A 20,983-nucleotide genomic window follows, 5' to 3' on the forward strand; every position below is an offset into this window, starting at 1 on the left:
ATAAAGGAGGAAGGTGTAAATGGTTGGGATGAGCATCAAGCAGTCCCTGCCTCAGCTGGAAGGTTCTGCCAATAGGCAGTGTTACCTGCATGGCTCTCACTTGTAAGGGGAGCTGGCACAGAACAGGCATTTCTGGGGGTGACAGTGGCTGAGGTGGGGAGCATTAATGTCACAATCACATAGACAATGCCCTGGGGGCCTGGAAAGTCGCTGCCCTGCATTGCACTGGTTCCTCAGCCTCCTATGTCTTCTTGCGATGGAGTGCCCTGCTTTTGACCCCTCCGTGAGGGAGACCCTCCCAAACCCCCAACTCCAAAATGTGGTTAAGTTATTTCCAGAAACCTTTAGATTTTTTTTTTAGTGCTCTGTACTTTTCAAAGTGCTTTTGCACACATGGTCTGTTTTATTCTTACCAAAGCCTTGTTAGTAGTAATAGGTGGTGTTTATGGATCTCGCCATCTGCCAGGGAAATGCTGAGAACTTTCACATGCAGCCTCTCTCTTCATTCTCACCATGGCCCGAGAGGCTGGAGCTGCTGGAAGCCCGTTTTTCAGATGAAGACATGGAGGCTCAGAGAGGTGAACTGACTTGCCTGAAGTCACAGAGGACATAGTTGAGATTTGAACCCAGTTCTGTTTGATTCTGAAGCCCCTGCTCCTTAATCATAAGGTGAGTGGCTCTTATTCCCATTTGAGAAAAAGAGATCCTAAGAGAGTTAAAGTGACACGTAAAATGTTATAAACCAAGTGGGTGGTGATGCCATCAGGACCCAGGCTCCCAGCACTCTCACCACTGTGCTGCATGGCCTCATTGCCCAGGGCCTCAGAGCGCCACCCAGGCCAAGCTGACTGATGTGGCCGATTACCCTCAGATCCCTGCCGCCTCCATGCTGTCTCCAACCTAGAAACATCCAGGCTAATGAAGGCCAAAGAAGGATTGGTGAGGCGTCCGGGAGAGGCTGCAGACTGAGCAGGAGGGAGCAAGAAGCATCTTTTGATTTGCGAGCTGAACCCCTTTGAGCTGAAAATCAATAGGAGTAAATCGGTCAGACCCAGGGAAGCCTTTCCCTGCCATGCCCTGCTTGCAGTGGCTCTTGAAGTTGCCGCCGTCCTCCAGCGTTGTGACTCCCTCCGGGGTGACCCCTGCAGCGGCCCCGTGGACAAGCAGGAGTTGGATGGAGTTATCATTCTGCCAGCACCAAACAGGTGGTTTTTTGCTGGTTCCAGCCCATGGCATGACTTCAATATCTCTTCCCCACTGTTTGGCAGGGGCCGCTGGCCCAGAGTCTTAGCTATAGGAAGAAAGCCTAGATTTATGGGATTTTTATAGAAAATGCCAACTGGACCCTAGCAAAGCTTGCTGGAAACCCCACAAGGAGCACCACCCGACAGGGGCTATTTCAAGACTCCTCAGCCTCATTCAAAGGCTGAGCACTGGGGCCAGAGAGGCATTTGGGATGCGCGGGCTGCTGGGCTGAAATGTAGCCCCAGAGCTCATTGGCTGTGCTGTCAATCACTCTGAGGCTTTCACTGCCTGCCTGAACAGTTTCCAGAGCACCCAGGATCAGCAGACCCAAAGCTGGAAGGAATGCTGTGGTCATCTTGCCCACTCCTGGATCTCCAGGCTGAACCATGGCAAACCAGACCTAACGGGAATATTTTCCAGTTGTCAGTAATTCGGCAGAAGGCCTTGTACCCTGCTTTGGTGGCTGCACATCCTAGGCACTCAATGAATAAACACTGAATGAGTGAATATATGAACAAATTGCCTCTGTAACTAATGATTTTTGAGCCAGGAAGTTCTGCGGAGAACTCCGAGAACCACATTTAATCAGCAGCTGTACAGGAGTTGAGACAAGTTCAGGCTCAAGAAAGCAGCACCTGGGTGTGTCCGGCATTCTCATTACTGAGCACTGACCTTTTACTCTATCCCTTACCCCATCGCAGGCAGGTTTTCTGGACTCTGGTGGCTCTAGCATGATGGTTGAGACCATGAGCTTCAGCATCCAACAGATCTGGCTTCAAATCCAGCCTCTGTCCTACCTGTTAGCTGTTTGATCTCAGGCAATCACTTCATCTTTTGAGACTCGTTTTTCTCATCAGTAGAATGGGGCAACAGCTGTACCTAACTCTTGGTCTATTGACAGGATTGCCTGAGACAATGCATGTGAGGAGTGCTGGCACCACGTCAGGGGGTCAATAAATAGTAATGACTACTGTGACATCACCGCCACAGTAAGTCTCTGGGTCACTCTCTCCTGCCCACTCTCACCCCAGAACCAGCCAGGTTCTCCAGGCTTCAATATAGACCTTACCTTTTCCCATTTTTCCAAGGCCAGAATTTTTCTAGTGGAACTTCACTAAGAAGAGTTGATGAACCCTTCTAATGACTAAAAAGAAACAATTAAGCAAATAAATATTTGCCTACTGTAAATTGGTTTGGCTGCCTTAGCTTACCTGACATACAGCCCTGGAACCTTTCTCTTCCATCATACATATTTGTCTGAGGATACTTAATAATAATGATTTATTACACATGGATTGATTATTTATTTATTTGTTGTATGCCTACCATCATCTCGGTTCAAGGGATGCAGCGCTGGGTTAGACAGACAATAAACAGGTAAAGATTTGGAACATCAGATAGTTGTCAATTCCCTGCAGCCAAAGATGATCAGGAGTGCATCTCTAGTTGAGGAAAGTTGGGTTTATTGGCTCTTGGTAACGAGAGAGAATGAACACTGGAGGACCATGGGGCTTCTCAGTAAGATATTAGAAAGGACTAATTGTAGATTTGGGATTGTGTTGGGTGAGTTTGGGGAGAACTCAAGGAAGTGAGGCTTTGTTCCAGATTGGATGCTCTCATTAAGTAGGGATAATCTGTAACTGGGCATCTGTATTTGTAAATAAATCGCCATCAACCTAGTAGCTTAAAACAACAAAAATTTAATCTATTACAGTTCTGGAAGTCAGAAGTCCAAAATCAGTCTCACTGGGTTAAAAATCAAGGTGTCCTCAGGACTGATTCCTTCTGGAGGATCCAAGGGAGAATCTGTCTTCTTGCTTTCCCAGCTTCTAGAGGCCACCTGCATTCCTCAGCTTGTGGCCCCTTTCTCCATATTCGAAGTCAGCAGCATAGTGTACTCACAGCTCCTCCACTGACTCTAACCCTGCTGCCTCCCTCTTGCAAGGACCATAGTGATTACGCTGGACCCACCTGGATAATTCCAGGTAATCTCCCCAACTAAAAGTCTTCAACTTAATCACATCTCCAAATTCTCTTCAGCCATATAAGGTGACATTTTCACAAGTTCTTGGGATTAGGATGTGGACATCTCTCGGAGGGGGGGGGTGTCCATTATTCAGCCTACCACAGTATCTTAATAGTTCTTATCTAGATGGCGCGAGGAATGGAGCAAGGCCCAAGCTATAACTGGTACAGCAGCAGCAATCACTCCTATTGGCCAGAATAGGGGGATGTTTAGTCATTTTTGCATTTTGGACAATGTTCATATTTTTGTCTGTGTTTAGACGTGATTAGGGAGAGGTCTTGTTTTTGTCTTGATCCATCACGGACACAGAGCGGCCTTGTCTGATGTTGTTGTTCTGTGAAATTTTTTGTGTTCAACAGGAGAGCACCATGGCCCCGCTCATGGTGCCAGGCAAGTTCTTGGCCATTAGGGCTGCTTTTCTCTTTCTCCTGGTGATGAATTCTGTGGGGAAAATGAAGGCGGTTTGAGGGGGGCAGGGCGGACTGTGGTGGGATGTGCTCTTCTTTCACAGGCCTCTTCAGGGAAGGCCTCACTGGTGGAGTTGATGTTTGAGCAGAAACTTGAAGAACATGAAGGAGGAGGCCATGTGGTCAGAGGGAAGCGCATTCCAGGCAGAGGGATTGTCGAGTGAAAAGGCCCTGAGATGCTGTTGGGTGTGGATGTTGGGTGTGGCATGTGAAAAAGAATGGGATCAGCAACAACTGCAGACGTTTTGGCCTGAGCAACTGCAAGAATGCAATTTCCATTTATCGAGATGAGAAAGACCGCATTTTATTGTGGGAGGAATTTAATTTTTAAAGTTTTTAGGTTAGAAGAGTTTTAGATATAAAGAAAAGTTGTGAAGATAATACAGTTTCCACATACCTCACACTCAGCTTCCCCTATTCTTAGTATGTATTAGTATACATTTGTCCCAATTAATGAACCAATATTGATACATTGTTAACGAAAGTCCATAGCTAGTCAGATTTTGTTAGTTTTTACCTAACGTCCTTTTTCTGCCCTAGGATCTCATCCAGGATCCCATATTACGTTAATGGTCGTGTCTCCTCTTGGTTGTGACAGTTTTTCAAACTTTTCTTATTTTTTATGACCTTGACAGTTTTGAGGAGTGCTGGTCAGGTATTTTGTAGATTTGTCTGATTTTTTTCTCAACGTTGGGCTATGGGTTATTTGGAGGAAGACCTCAGAAATAAAGTGTTCTTCTCCTCACATCATATCAAGGGCACATACTATCCACATGACTTACCATGTTGACGTTAAACTTGATCATCTGGATAAGGTAATGTTACTCTTTTACCCCCTTTTCATGCTGTACTCTTTGAAAGGAAGTCATTCTGCACAGCCCACACTTAAGGAATGTTATCCTTCATCTCCCCGAGGGCGGAGTATCTACATAAGTTATTTGAAATCTTCTGCATTTAGCTGGTCTCCTCCATTTACTTATTTATTCAATCATTTATATCAGTATGGACCCGTGGGTTTTTATTTTATACTTTGGGCAATAATCCAGTACTATTTTTTTTATTTTGTTGCTTGAATTTTTCCAGCTTTTTTTTTTCTATAGGGTTTTTTTTTTTTTTTTTGTGAGGAAGATCAGCCCTGAGCTAACATCCATGCTAATCCTCCTCTTTTTGCTGAGGAAGACCGGCTCTGAGCTAACATCTATTGCCAATCCTCCTCCTTTTTTTTTCCCCCCTTTTCTCCCCAGAGCCCCAGTAGATAGTTGTATGTCATAGTTGCACATCCTTCTAGTTGCTGTATGTGGGATGCGGCCTCAGCATGGCCGGACAAGCGATGCGTTGGTGTGCGTCCGGGATCCGAACCCCGGGCTGCCAGTAGCGGAGCGCGCGCACTTAACCGCTAAGCCACGGGGCCGGCCCAGAATTTTTCCAGCTTTGACCATTGAGATCTCTTTCATTTGGCTCCTATGTCTTTTTGACATATCCCCATCATTATTATTTTTTTTCTTTGGGCCCTTCCTTACCTTCTGGCCCTACAATATGCTCCAGGCTCATCTTGTATGTTTTCTGCCCCAGTCCTAGAATCAGCTATTTCTTCAAGGAGCCCTGGTTCCTTTTATTGGAGAATGGTATTACCAAGATCTAGGAGCCGGGTCTGCTTGTTGCTACTGGGTTGTTGTTGCTCCTAGTCCAGGAGCTCAGTTTTGGTAATATTAAGTTCAAGCCTCTTGTCTGATATCCGAGTAGAGACATAAACACAAATGGCGGTTCTATACAGAGATCTGGAGTTCAGGGAGGGGTCTGGGCTGAAGATGTACATTTGAGAGTCATCATAATGGAAATGGTACTAAAGTCATAAGACTGAATAAGATCTCCTAGTGAGCAAAAAACAATTAACAACTGAGAGGTGAGGAGTGAGCAAAGGAGGTGAGGGGTGGCCTCTGAGATAGAAAGAGTGGCATCCAGAAGCCAAGTGAGGAAAGATTTTCAAGACAGAGATCCAGATTGGCTGTGTCAAGTGCTGATGATACGGTCGGGTGAAATGAGAACTGAGAATTGATCAGCGAATTTCACTGTGGGAAGGTCACTGGTAATCCTCCCCAGGGCTCTTTTAGGGAAGTGATGGAGACAAAAGTCTGACAGCCTCAAAAGAGAATGGGAAGAGAGGACCCAGAGACATTGAGTTTGGACAGCTTTTTAAAGTTTTGCTTTAAAGTGGAACAGAGAAATGGGCCAGTAGCTGGAGAGGGATATGGATCAAGAGAATGATTTTTAATTTATCCTTTTTTAAAAAAAATAGGAGATATTACAGTGTGTTTTATGCTTATGGGAATAATCCAGTGGAAAAGAAAAAAACTGATGATTCAGTAGAAAGAGGGGACAATAACTACGATGTTTATTAAGACCTTACTATTTGCCCTTACTCTGCTAAGTGCTTTACATGGATCATCTCATTAAATATTCACAAAACCCTACAAGGTAAACATTATACCATTTTAAAGATTAGGAAACTGAGGGCCAGAAGGATCAAGCAACTTAGCCAAGGTCAAACAGCTAGTGAGTGGGAGACCCAAGATTCCAATCTAGGTTCTTCTGACACCAAACTGTGTAGTCTTAGCCAAGTACTCTTTTTTAAATCTTTGGGGAATTCTCTCTTCTCTTTCCTTCATTTGATTCTTTCCTCTTCAGGAGAAAGAGTCTTTAGAACTATTGGTATAGTGTGGGCTGATGACCCTTTCTGTGGTTGAGCTATGGAGCCACCACACTTCTCTTGAGCCACATTAGCAAGGCAATAGTCTCTGATGACTTTGAGATGCTCCATGTGTTCCTGTTCTCCAGTGAGGGGTCCAAGGTCTTTTATCCATTCATCCTTCCATCCATCCATCCCAGAAATATATTGAGCACCTGATATATGTTAGATGCTAGGGATACAATAGAAAATAAAATGGACACAGTAAATGCCTGCCTTCATCAAACTTACTATCTCCTTCTTGAGCACTTTTGGACAAAGGTGTCCAATTCTATGATGGGAAGTGACAGTGACCTTTTATTGTCCTCTGGTCTCAGGCAAGTAATACAAGGAAGGCAAAGAGTTTGAGTGTAGAACAATAGGGATATGTGGGGACTGTGGTTAACTGGAACGTTCATGGCCCATCTAAATGGGACAGCTGCACCTCAATTCCAGCTGAATGTGGTCCTGAGGCCCAGTGTTGTCAGATATTTGTATTTTGTCAAAAGAAAGGGGAAATTAACATTTTTATGTGAGAGCTCTCAATTTTAAGATTTGAGCAATTGGTTCTAATAAATCGTCCCCTGCCTGTCTGCACCCCCCGTCCCTCCTCCCACACTACCCCTCCCCCATCTCTGGGTCTGATCCAATCTATGGGCTGTTGTCTTGCAATTTTTGCTTTATAGCAACCCAGTGGATGAGATAAGAGTGGCAGTCTCATCTTAATAGACATTATTTCATCCTTGTTATTCTTTGATCTTTTTAAAAATTCAAGATTGGGACTTCAGCCCTGCAGCTATCACCACTTAAAAATAATTTCTCTGAAGTATGCCTTCTGGCTGGTAAGATTACTGAAGTGTGCCTAGAGAATGCATGACTAAACATGCGTTTAGCGATGTGGATATTGCTTTAATTTTTAAAGTCACCTTGTTTAAGAAAAAAGTCAAAAAGAAGTGTATCGTAGGAAAACTCCCTGGTCTTTTGGAGCCCACTTTGATATGAACAGAAAGACCAGAGGGACAGGACAACACAACTCAGAAACTTAGAACTGGGACACAGACAGTCTTTCGTGTCTAGGTCACTGAATTGAATCCATCCCAAGGCAGAACTGTCTAAACACGTAAGCATCAACAGCTGCCCAGTGGACCATGTGCGAGGGACTCGGGATCACAAGTTGCTATCATATTCGGGTTTTCTCTACCACTTGCGGCTGTGCTTAGGTGCTGCCCTTCATTACAAATAGGCGAATGCTGCCAGCATTGTCTTTTCCTGTTTAGTGGATGTCGAGACTGAGGTAGAGGGAGGATGGGATGCTGTGTTTAGAGAGCTCGAGAAGAAGCCAAGATTCAAGTCTTGATTTTTGCCTACCATGTGTAATACAGTATTTCCTAAACGTTCTTACATTGACATAATGATTCTTACCATATATTTGTACCATCTGTGCTCTTATTTACACAGTTTAAAACAATCGACCTATATTTTTGCTTAAATACTTTATTTTATAAGGAAAATTTATCTTTCTACCGTTAATGCAAAACCAATATTACTTGCCATAAATAGAAGGTAACAATAGGGTATGATAAGTTACATAGCCAGTACAGTTTTATAAATATATATCCATGTATTAATTACACTCATCTCGTGTGCCATTATTGGAATGCATTAGGCCTGAACCCTTCTGTGAGCAAAGAAGAGTATGGCTAGTTTTGGATTATACATAGCTAATAGGTCAGGTTCACTATTTTCCTATATCTTTTGCTGGGAAGCTGTTAGTTCATTAATTCATTTATTGACAACATTCATTAGATCCCTCCTCTGAGCCAGGCAGAGGTTCCCACCCCTGGGATTCCTCTTATGTGAGATTATTTCTGTGGGAATGTTGGGGTGTTTGCCCCAAGTCTTTGTTGTGCTTCTTTGGCTGCTAACTGGGCTGACCTTCAGCCAGGACACACCAGAACAGTCCCACCAGTTGTTTATGGCTGCCGCCTGTTCTGATCACTCAGGGCATCTGGTTCAGATGGGTTGGTTATTAAATATTTTGAATATCACCCTTAGTGGCAGGCAACAGAAACTTATTCAAATTAATTTAATAAAGGAGAATTTGTTGGAAGGAAATGAGATCTTACAGAATTTTTTGGAGGCTGAAGAAGGAGGCTGGGGATTGGGCAGAATCAAGGCCAATCTGGGGTGCAGTGATGCAGGAGACACCAGCATGGTTAAGACCCAATGCTAGTCAGGAACGGGCCCCACTAGGGTCAGTCTCTTTGGCTCTCTGATCATGACTAAAATCCAGGGAGAGAGCGTCTGACTGCTGCAGGCTTTTGTCAACTGGACCCACCTTGAGCAGCAAAGGGCGAGGCCTGGATTATTGTCTCCCGAAGAGAAGAGGTAAGTTCTCAAAAGGAAATACAAGTGTTTCAGAAAGAAAAGGGAAGTGGATGCGGGGTGATCAAAAGGCAACAAGTATCCAAATATATTGCCTTTTCAGATGTGGGGGAGAAAAAGTCAGGTCCCTTGCTAATTAGTAGAATAATTGTGGGATGGGAAGAAGATGAGTTTTGCTGTAAACAGTAAAGTTGGAAAATGTTGGCAATATTTATCCTCTAACCATTTATGAGAAAGAAGTATCTTTGTCTCTCTCAGTGGTTTTGTATCTCCATCTTACATGATCATACTAACTCAACGTGTGGATTTAGTGAGAGGGATCATTGTACCTGGAGTGAAAAGTTCTCGTTTTGCCTCTATGTTCAATTCTGAGCTTAACATAGATAAAACCAACCAACAAACAAAGAAATTTTAAAAACTCCCCAGATGTGGGATTTAGTGAATAGGATATTTGTCTCTGAGTCCCAGCTCTTTGACTGAGTAACTTGTGAGAAGAGATCTTTGGTGAGATGGTTTCTAGGAGACTTTTCTGTGGTCTGAGGCCCAGACAAACTTCCCAGTATCTCTCCCGGGTTGATGGCTACCCAGACTGGTATTCTAAGGCAGATGAATCTATAGAACTCTCTCAATGCATAAGCACTCCTACTGGCACCTAAAAATGCACTAACTTTTAGGTGGTACTCCCCAATTTATCAGTTTTGTGGGGGAAAATAGTTCAGGTGGTTATTTAGCATCAATAAGATCAAACTCCAGATGTCTGACTGAATTATTTTTTAAAATTATTTTATTGAGGTCGCATTGATTTATAACATTGTGTAAATTTCAGGTTACATCATTATATTTTGGCTTCTCTATAAACTGCATCGTGTTACCACCAACAGTCTAGTTTCCACTCGTCACCCTACATATGTTTTGACTCAGTATTTTTGATATTTGGAGTGCCAGCCTAAGTTCCCCAGAGATGTAGCTTGCTGGGCCATTGGGGCTGCTTTATTTACTATGGCTAGACCAGGAGAAATGGCATGTGTAAATTTAATCAAAGGGAGACATCAGTAGCCAGTCAAAACAGAAATAGTTTGAGAATGGATTTTTCCAACTTTTGGAACATATACATATATATATGTATATTTAATCTCAACACACACACATGCACACACAAAGTTCATGAAACAATACTTACTCTATGTGCAAATACACTATGAATTTTTTATTTATTTATTTTTTTGTGAGGAAGATTAGCCCCGAGCTAATATCCGATGCCAATCCTTCTCTTTTTGCCAAGGAAGATTGATCCTGGACTAACATCCGTGCCCATCTTCCTCTACTTTGTATGGGATGCCGCCACAGCATGGCTTGACAAGCGGTGTGTCAGTCCTCGCCCAGGATCTGAACCTGTGATCCCTGGGCTGAGGGAGCAGAGTGCTGAGCCACTGGGCCGGCCCCCACTAGGCATTTTTTAATTCCATTCTTTTCTTTTTAAAATGCTGGTCACTACCCTCTAGTATTGATTTTGCATAGACTTACAGTTCTAAAAACACTGATACAGATGGTCCAAGTTCAAAACCAGTGCCTTCTGCCCTATTTGCTGTCGTTGGAGCTGTCCCCATTGCTGATTTCTGCCTACTAAATTGACTTGGCATATAAGAAAAAGCATCCTAAAACCTCTCGAGTTAACCATGAGGAAATGCACTTTTATGCTCAGTTTCTCCTCTTTCGCACCCTGAAAAATATCCTCTGGCTATAGGGCTGCATGTATCAACGCAGAATTGTGTGCAACGAAGATAGCCCTTGCTAGCAGAGAGCCACTGTCCTGAGCACTTTGCATATATTATCTCTTTTAATCCTTGCAATAGCCCCATTCTTAAGAGGTAGACACCATTCTTATCTCCATTTTCAGATAAATAAGTGGATGCTCAAAGAGAATTTATAACTTGCTCCAGGTCACACAGTTACATAGAGGGGGAGTTGAAATTTAAATCCAGACCTTCCTGACTTCAAAGACTTTTCATAAAATTTTCTCCTTAAGATGTGTAGGTTTGGGATCTGAATAATTTAGATCAATTCCACAGTGTAGTATTCACTTCTTCACAGAAGGTCCAAATAGCAGTTCTCCCCACACCCACCGCCCCACCGCCTGGGCCCAGAGCTGTGGCTGATTGTCACGGTGCACAACTATGCGCAGTGGGGTGACTGGCCAGCACTGACACTAAGCCCTGCTGATGGCCAAAACACACTCCTCTGAACCTCAAGCACCAGCCATCTGGAGAAATGCTTCTCTTATGTTTTGAGGGATCGCTAAACAACGCCGGCCCTCCTGCAGCAAAACATACCTTCCACATGCCTATATGTTGGCTTAGAGCAGATCTGGCCAAAGAGAGCACAGCCAACTCAAGAGCAGGAAAAGAACACACTTGTTCAAAGAGCCCCTATATTTGCAATCCACATAAATACACTCTCTAGCTCAAACCAGAGTTTAATATATCTACGTAAATCGCTGATATTATACCTGTGCAAGCTTCCCAAGGTCACCTGGGCATTGCAATACTTTACAGTCCAGACATCTGACATGAACCAGATGGCTCCCCTCTTTTTTCATCATAACGTGTTTACTTCTTCTCATCGTCCGTCTGACATTTATGGAGTACCTGGTCAGATGAGCAAGGAAAAATAAGACAAGGCTCATCTGCTCTTGAAGCTGATGCAATCTCCTCCCTTCCACAGCTGCCTATTACAGGGCTCTGTGCATCGCCTGAGGCCTCACCTGTCTCTTTCTGTTCTTCTTTTCTGTTTTTGCAAACGCCTCCCTGCTTTCCCCAGAGATGAGCACAAATTAATGTGTGCATTGGAGACCAGCGCATGGTGACATCAGGATTTTAAGGAAGCCAGTTTTCCCTGTGTGGAAATGACAGGCTCAGCTCCCCATGGTTCCTCAACTTCTAATCAAACATGCTAATTAGAACCCCATACACAAGCAAAGACCCAGAAGAGAGTGGCTTCAAACAAGTTAGGTGTGCAAAGCTGTTCTGAACTCTACTTACGTTGTGGGTTAATATTTCTTACCCTTTGTTCTTCGTCAATAAGTATTGGTCTGCTCTCATGCTGCATTCTCTCACTTACTATACAGGATTCCTGAGAATATTTTGCCATCATCTTTATCATAGTTGACAAGCAGCACTTACATAACTTTGGCGTTTGATCAATTGATACTCCATAAGAGTAGGTATTGGCGTCTCTCTTGATCTCCCTTTGACTGCACATGGTATGTGCTGAATACGTTTGTTGAATTAATTAATTAAAAAACTGATGTGAGCAAGTACTCACATGATAGTGTTAGTGTCAAGATGTTGAATAAAGCCCAGGTCCATCTAGAAAGGGTTTTCATTGTCCCTGGGTGGGGACAATGAGATGGAACATTCTCAAGAGAAAATACTTATAAAATGAGAACTCTGAGGGTCAACAGACATCTCTGGATTAGAGGCAAAGGTCACATCTGTCAGTGTCAACCACTATCTTTCTGATAGTGACCTCTTACTTGTCACGGGATGTGATCATGGGGATAGAGAACAAGTAAGGGAGCTACACCTAAAAAAGGGTGGCGAAATATTACAGCGAGAGAAATTTTGGGGCCCTTTGAACAAAATGTGTCTTTTTGAGTCACATGGAAGATGACTACAGCCTTGTTCCCATGAGTGGGCAAACATCAACTACCAATAACATCTCCTAGAATTCCACAAAGCAGACAGACCTCTCTCTCTTCTCTACCCTGGCTCAGGACCCCAAGATGCTCCAAAATTCGTAGAATTGTAGAGCTGAAAACAACTTTTGATATCACTGAATCTGAATGACCTTGTTTCATAAATGAGTCTTGGGCTCATTGAATTCCTTCATTTATTCATTAATTCAACCTCTATGTCTTAGAGATCTACCAGATACCAGGCACTGAGCTCGTTTTACCTCAGGGCCACAGTAGTAAACAAAACAGAAGTCCTCCTAAGTACACTCTTTGCTCTTGTGCAATTTACATTCTGATGGAATGACACAGAGAGAACCAGTCAGACAAAAAAACGAGAGAGACAGTTTTAGATGGTGGTGAATACCGGGAAGAAGATAAAACAAGGTGATGAGACAGTGACGGGGAGAGGAGATGGACATGAGAATAAGGGAATGTGCTTCTATAACGAATATTTGAATTGGAATTGAAATGACATGAAGGAGTCAACCTTGCTAAGTTCAAAGTGAAGAATTTTCTCTCTTCTTCTCTGGTAAATACCACAGGTGGGAATAAGTTGTTATATTCAAGACCAGACAGAAGGCTGGCGTGACTGGATCACAGGGAAGGAGGGGGAGGTGAGACAGAAGGTGGACAAGATGGGCAGCGGTCACATCACATACAGCTTTTCAAGTCATGGCAAATGTTTTGGAGTTCATTCTTTGTTCAACAGGAAACCACTGGGAAGCTTTAAGCAGGGAAGCAAAGTGATTTGATAGTATTTTTAAGGGGTTACTCTAGCTGTCTAAGGAATATAGTACAGTAGAGGCAGCAACGGAGAAGCCTGGAGCACAGGGAAGAGGCTTCTGTTGTGATCCAAATGAGCAACAACTCTTCCATCATATAGTGAGTTAATGGCATGGGTAAAAATATTAGGTTTCTTTGAACAACAAATGGACTCGGTACAGTTGAAAAAACCAGAAAAGAGTAGTTCTCATTTATTCAGTGCTCAGTATTGCCAGGCTCTGTGCAACATGCTTTATATGCATCATTTTTATTTAATAGTTGTTATAATTATCTAAGATGGACTCTATTCTTCTTTCTATTTTACAGATGAGGAAACTGAAGCTTCAAGAATTTAAGCATAGTGTCCAAGTTTCACACAGATAGCGAATAACAGAGAGGCAGAGTGGGATTAAAACCCAAACTAACTCCCAGTTTCCATAAGTCACAAAGATCAGCCTCGTTACTTGTAGCGAGGGACAGTATAGCCTAGTGATTAAGCACTTGGGTGTTGGAGCCAGAAAGCCTGAGCTCAAATCCCAGCTCTCTTGCTTACTAACTCTGTGACCTTGGGCAAGTCACTTCATTTTTTGTAATGTGGTTGAAATATTTGCTATATTGCATCTCCACTCCGCCCCCCCCCCGCCTTTTCCCCATGGTGATTAGTAATAAAACGCTGAGAAGAAATATGACCCTTAGCTTTGTCATTGCAAAGAACAGAGAAGCTGGGAAGACTGGGTCCCATGTTACAGCCATAGCTTAGAGAGTGGATGGTACCAGTGCCCGAGGGAAACGAACAGACGCTGATTCTCTGGATCCCTGCGAAAAAAGGAAAAGTGGAGAGGGGAGGGTGGATTCTGAATGAGGCTTAGTAAGCAGCTTGGGGACTGGGAAGGCAGAAAGTCCTCACGGATTCCTCAGTACTTGTGTGGTCTGGCAGTTTCCGAAACCCAAGTTCGTTGTTTTCACTGGCTGTTTGGTGTCTGTGCTCTTACACATGATGGTCAGCAGGGGGCAGTGTAGCCAACGTATTACTTGTGAGTGCGGGGCTGTACGCTTTTCACACAAGGGTCTGGGGAAGAGTTGGTGCTGCCTAAAACTGCGCCTATTTGAGCAGGTTCTGGATAGAGTCCTCCGCCTTTTTCTTCTATAGGATCTTATTCTTCGCTCTTTCCTCTTGTCTCCTGTTCTATTCTGCTTCCTTGCATCCTCTGCTCTGCCTCATTTCTCCATGTCTCACCTTTTATCTTTGTAAAGCGTGCTCATACCCATTGCCTCCTCCAGTCCTCCCCAATATTCTGTGAGAGACACAGGGTCAGGTTAAATATTTATCATTTTACAGATGAAGAAATAGAGACTTAGAGAGATGGCTGGTCCCTAGCCCCTGTTTTTCCCTCCAATATACTTATAGGACATGCAAGCCAATAACCAAGGCTTATCTTGTTTATCACTCTAGAGAGAGCTGTTATGCCACCAGGGCACCTCCCACACTTTGGAATTAGAGCAAAAGCTGCCCAGGCAATAAACTGAGAAGGATCTTTATCAAAGCTGTGGACTCTGGGATACTGTCAATTTCATGAGGCCCTCCCCTGAAAGGATGAAAAGTCAAAGGGTTCAACCCTTTGATACTTGCTTGGGACCAGGCGAGTATAGATCAATCTTTGTGCTTTTTAAGAAAAAAAGCCACCAGAGCCCCTGGCTCCGGGCCCAGTTGGTTGCACTGAGCCAGCAAAAGCTAAGACTATGTCCTTTGTGCAGAAGCGAAGGACAGTGAACAAGTTTATCTCTTGAAGTCTCAATTTTCCCTCCTATAAGGGGTGATTGTAATAGAGACTCGTGACAGAGTCCACACATACTCTGCATTCAACCAATATTGCTTTTGATGTCAAAACAGTAGATTTACTGTTTTCATAGCTACTCATTGTGGAAGATTGATTACATCAATGGTCCCAATTAATGACTCCCTGTAGACACACCATTTGCGATGAGAATTTCTAGTCCCTGCCCTCTCTGACTCCAGGCTGGCTTTGTGTCTTGCTTTGGCCAACAGAATGTAGCATTTGTTAGTTTCAAGCCTGGGCCTCCACGGGCCTTGCACTCTTCGGCAGTCTCTTGCTTGCTTTTGAAACCCTGCCACAACCATATGAAAAATCCCTGCTGGAGGATGAGAACCACACGGAGCAGAGCCCAGTTGTCCTAGCTAAGGCCATCAGACCAGGCTACAGCCAACAGACCCCCAATCATGTGAGAGAGCCCAATTAAGGTCAGCAGGACTGCCTACCTGACTCACAGCTGACTTCAGGTACAAGAGAACATCCTGTGGAGACCAGAACTGCTCAGCTGACCCGTATAGACTCATGAGTAATAACAAGTGCTTATTGTTTAGTGTTGCTTAGTTTCAGGAGAGTTGACTATGTATGAGACAATAGCTAACTGATGCACTACTTCATGCTTTACATAGGCTAATTGAAGAAGAGGGGTAATGCTGGGTGAGACTGTTTGGAAGGTTACTAACTACATTACTGAACACTTAAGGCAGTATGGTATTTTTAGAATCTGAAGTTCAAGGATAGTACATGGTGGTTCAGAGTAAACAGTGGAACAAGACAGACCTGGTAACACATCCTTCTCTACTACTTACTAAATGTGCACCTTTGGTCAAATTTCTGTACCGCTCTGTGACTCAATTTCTTCTTCTCTAAAATGGGGATAATAATAGTTATGGGGAGGATCATGAAGATAAAATGGGATAATATATGTGGAATGTTTAGTATGGCGCCTGGCACATAGTGAGCACTCAATAAATGTTAAGCGTTCTTACTGATAATGACGCATTTAATCTCCAAAGATGTCTCTACATACAATCATGTGGTTGCTACAGGTCCAGTTGGTCCAATCCAGGACAGGATTTGGCAATTAATTCATCTAAAGCTTTGATAAAAGAAGACTTACAACTACACATATATTTTTTCCTCCCTTCTTTAATTATGAAGGTAACATATACTGCATAGCTTAACCAAAATTTCTTCGAGGGCAAAATTCCTGATTCAAAGAAGAGGTGTATTGTGAGTTATGACTTATAATTATGAATATCAAACTCCACTTCAGTGCCTCGAGGTAGAGTTATTTTCTTAGAAAGGAAATGTGCACACCGTGCTCAATTGTGAGGCGGGGCATAAATCTCTCTTTGTTGCAGGTTGTAACAACTTACCTCATATTTCACTGAACAAGGAAGCAGAGCAATTATCCACAATATCTAAGATGGAAAAGAAAATCGTCTGACCATATAGCTCTCCTGCAAAGGTTTAACTTGACGGGAGATCTGAAAAGGAAACCAGATATAGGTTTAATGTTTAGGACAAAACTTCCTTCAGTGATCAGTTCCTCTCTGGCTTTCACATGGCACTAGCTGGTGTTTATTTCTAATGGAGAAGGAAAATTGTGACGGAGATGGGGAGTCGAGGTGGAAATTCTTCCCAGACTAGAGAAGAATGCTGTGTCAACGCCTTGTTCCTGAGCAGAATTAGACTGCGCGAGCATTCACTAATTTTGTTGATTCTCAATTGATTTAATTTTAAAAAATGATAAAAATAAACTTGACCCTTCCCTAAACACTGGCTCTTGGCGTTTTTTTTGTTTTCTCTTGGTCATGTTACTGGAGTATCTGGTATTAGCTACATACCCGTGAATCTCCACTACACTCTGCACGTACAGTCAAGGGCTTCACAGTCCCTCACGTGCAGCAAGAAGCCCCATGGACCTGTTTTAGAGGGAATGGCAAGTTCCCCAAATCCCATTACCCAGTGGCAGATCTTTCCAGCCCCATCTCACACAGATCAGATGGAGGCTTTTCATCGCTGTATAGGTCACTTGTGTGTGTTCTTCCGGGGATCACAGTGAATGCACTTGACATTATCACAGAAACTCATCTGTGAGTTGTCTGGCAGAGACACAGACTCCCCTGTGGGCTCCAGAGGAAATCTGTGATCACACTGCAGTTTCTGTGCCAGGCTGCCACGGTCACTCCCGCTCGAGATGTCCTGAGGTTCCTGGGTCAGATCTTCCCCTGCCTAAGTCCCTGAGGGCAGCAGTGTGGTCGAGGCGAGAGAGTGGTGCAATCGAGGTGGCGAATAGCTGGTGGGCACCCAGCATCCAGCGGTGGGGCTGCACCAGATGTTTATGTTGAGTTCCCTCCAGATTAATTGGTGTTTGAGCCTTATTGGTTGTTAAATATTATGACTTAATATATGACTTAATATATGACTTAAATATTATGACACTTGCAACTATCACCCCTGGTTGCAAGTGACAGAAACCTAAAGTTTTTATTGTACCTCTCCAAATCCAAGGGAGGTTACATGGCCAACCTCTCTCTCTCTCTCCATCTTCTCATATCTAGCTCTTTCTACTTACCTTTGAGCACAGCAGAAGATGGCTTCCCCTTAGTTCCTGATTAATATCATTCCGTTTCAAGCCTCTGGCAGAAACCAACCAGGGTCTCTGGATTGCAATTCAGAATTCCTGGGGGAGAGAATCTAATTGGCCAGTTTTGGGTCAGGTGTCCATCTCCAGTCAGCTGTGGCTAGGGGGTCACAGTCACATCATACAATCATAGCATTTAGCCTGCCCCTGAGTGATGAGGAGGGGAGTTACCTGAGAAAGGCAGCTTCTGACGTGGCTCCCAGTGATTGCTGCTTCCTGGTATCCACACCTCTGCGTAATGCCCTTTCCTTGAGTGTGGGCTGGACCAAGTGACTCTTGCTTCTAATGACTAGACTATGCCAAAATTAGGTTACAAAAGACTGGGACTTCCATCTTGATCAAACTCTTTCTCTCTGGTTCTTCTTGCTTACTTATTCTGAGAAAGTAAGCTGCTATGTTGTGCCCTATGGAGAGGTCCATGTGGCAAGGAATTGAGGGTGGCTACTGGCCAAGCACCAGCAAGAAACCCTGCCAACAACCACAGGAGTGAGCTTGGAAGCAGATCCTTCCCCACCTGAGCCTTGAGATGACTGCAGCCCTGGCTGCCTCCTTGAATGTAGCCTTGTGAGGCACCTGGCTAAGTTGTGCTCAGATTCCCAACCCACAGAAACTGTGAGATAACAGATCTTCTTTTAAACCACTGAGTTTTACTCCACCATTCCAGAAGTCCCACCCCTAAGCGACTACATTTTGGGGTTGTTTGTTATGTGGCAATAGAGAACTAATACAGGCACCTCGTGATTGGAGAGGCTCTGAGGTCAGATGAGCTGTGTCTTGTCCTAACTTCACCATGGACCAGCTGTGTGGTTTTGTGCAAGCTATTGAACCTATTCAAGTCACATTCTCTTCTGTAAAATAGAGATAATAGTAATAATACGATTGTTGTGAAGACTACCAATGCCAACACTTAGTTTAGCTATATCAATGTTAATTAATTAACTAACTGATATTAACAATAGTAATGAAGTTTAGCTGCTCTTGCTGAGCTTTCACAGCTCTGCTAACCCTCTACACTTGGGTTATTGGTGCCTCAATTTCTTCTTCAAAGAACTCTGGAGAACTCTATGCCCCTTACAGGAATGACATAGAGAGAAATAGAAAATATCCAAAAATCTCTTTGAAGCAAATGGCTATTTAACTACTAAATATGAAGAACTATTTTCATTTTACTCATTTTGGTTCATAGTGAAGAACAATTTCATATCAAGGAGAAGTCAAATAAAAACAGAATTCGAGCTCTCAGATTCAAAATATCAAAAAATATTTGAGTTGATAGAATAGAATTTGTTTTTGCAGTTTCCTTTGCACAAAAGCATCTGACAACCTTCTGCAGCCAATTATTTTGCGCGTGGAAATGCCAGGGCACTATGCAGGTGGCCATCCATCACAGAGACGGAGCCTGAAGATGAAGCGCATAGGGATGATCATTGGCGTTTAAAAGGTTTCTGCCTTCTGAGGCCAAAGCCCATGGTGTCAAAGGTTTGATGGGATTTGCTCATTAATTCCAAGCTCGAATGCTCAGTTACTGTGTTTTCATTACTCCTTGGGATGCTGTTGTTCTCCGACTGGGAGCTGTGGACCTTGTATGATGGTGGGAGATGTCGGATTTGCAGATCTCCCTCCCACCTCACCTCCATCTTTTCAGCGCTGCATCCCAAGGCCACCGCCCAAACCCAGATTTCCTGTCTGTCTGCTCCTGCCGTGCTGAGTCTTTATTACAGCACCAGGGGCTCAGCCCGCCTGCCCTCTTCTCTGCTCATTCATACTGCTGAGCTGCTTCCTTCCTGAGCCCGGCTGCTGAGTGAGGCGCAGTTTCCCGAGCTTCCCCCACCTTTGCTGTGCTAGAGTCAAGCAAAACAGAAGCCCTTTCTGGAAGGGTGACACTACTCCTTGCTGAGAAAACAAAGGGCGGCAGAAAGAGTAATCGAGAAGTGTGGTAGCCAGATATCCTTCATGAAAAATACCAGGCTCCCTGAGAAGGGCCTGCCACCGCTGTGAGGCTGGCATCTGTGGGGGTCTGCTGGGGTCACCACGTTTCATCTCCTCCCCCACTCCAACCCTGTCCCTAAGGATGGTAGGGTGAAATTGCGAGTCTCCTCGCAATTAAAACACAACACTTTTTTGCTTCCAGAATCACTCTCCGCATCACTCAATGAAATAAACCAGTTAGAAATAATTACCAGTAACAACCAAACAAGGAGAGAGGTTATCCTCATGCTATAAACTGAAAAGGGTCCAACAAGAAGAAAAGCAGAAAGATTTGATGTGACTCAGTGCAGCTCCTACATCGCTCTCTCTCCCAGGAATGATACAAGGGAAGAAAAGAAGTGGCAAAACCTTGAGAATTCTCACCAATTCTCCTGATTTGGATATAAACTGATAAAATTGGGAGTAGGAAATTTACAGAAAAGTCAAGGAAATCTCTTCCAAGAGCAGAGGTTCCTACCTATGATCTCAGTGTCATGGCTGAGCCAGGAAAAGCCCCCAGGTGTCATCATCTGCCAGGATTCCATGCTGAGTCAGGCGATTGAGTTGAAACTTGAGGATATCCCCTCTGTGGGAAGAGGGCATACCCCAACCTGGACATCAACAAAATCTTAGAAGAAAGGGTAAGCACAGTCCTATACCAAAGGCTGCAGTAAGGTTGCCCAGCTCTTTCCAAGTTCCTGCTCTTAGGCTATAGGAAAGTGGGTGTAATGCAATCCCCAGGCCTCAAAATGTAACTGAAAGGGAAAAAAGGCCCCGGATGAGATTTGGAAGTTGTCAGCGAGAATTCATCTTCTTTCTATCAAAGCAAAAAGAAGAACTAGGTAGAGCTGTCCATTTGAAACATGAGCAAGATTAAAAGAAGCAACATGGTAACTAAGCAAGCATCTACAGGTGAATTGAAGGGAAGACTTAAAAGGCATAAAACAGAAGAAAGACTGCAAAAAAATTTTCCAAGGAACCTAGGAAAAGTTGCCTGCAATTGCTTCAAGCTACAGAGGAGATTAATAAGAACATGAATTCAATAAGATGAGTCAAAAACAAAAACAAAAAGGCGAAAAACCTTCTTCAGTGATGAACTTCAACAAACCAAAAGATGAATGAGGAGGTCAAGGACTAATGTGACACACATTTCTAGGGGATCATGGAACAAATTCTGCAACTTATGAGGAAAA

This window comes from Diceros bicornis, chromosome 32, assembly GCF_020826845.1.
Source record: "Diceros bicornis minor isolate mBicDic1 chromosome 32, mDicBic1.mat.cur, whole genome shotgun sequence".
In the NCBI taxonomy this organism is placed as follows: Eukaryota; Metazoa; Chordata; class Mammalia; order Perissodactyla; family Rhinocerotidae; genus Diceros; species Diceros bicornis.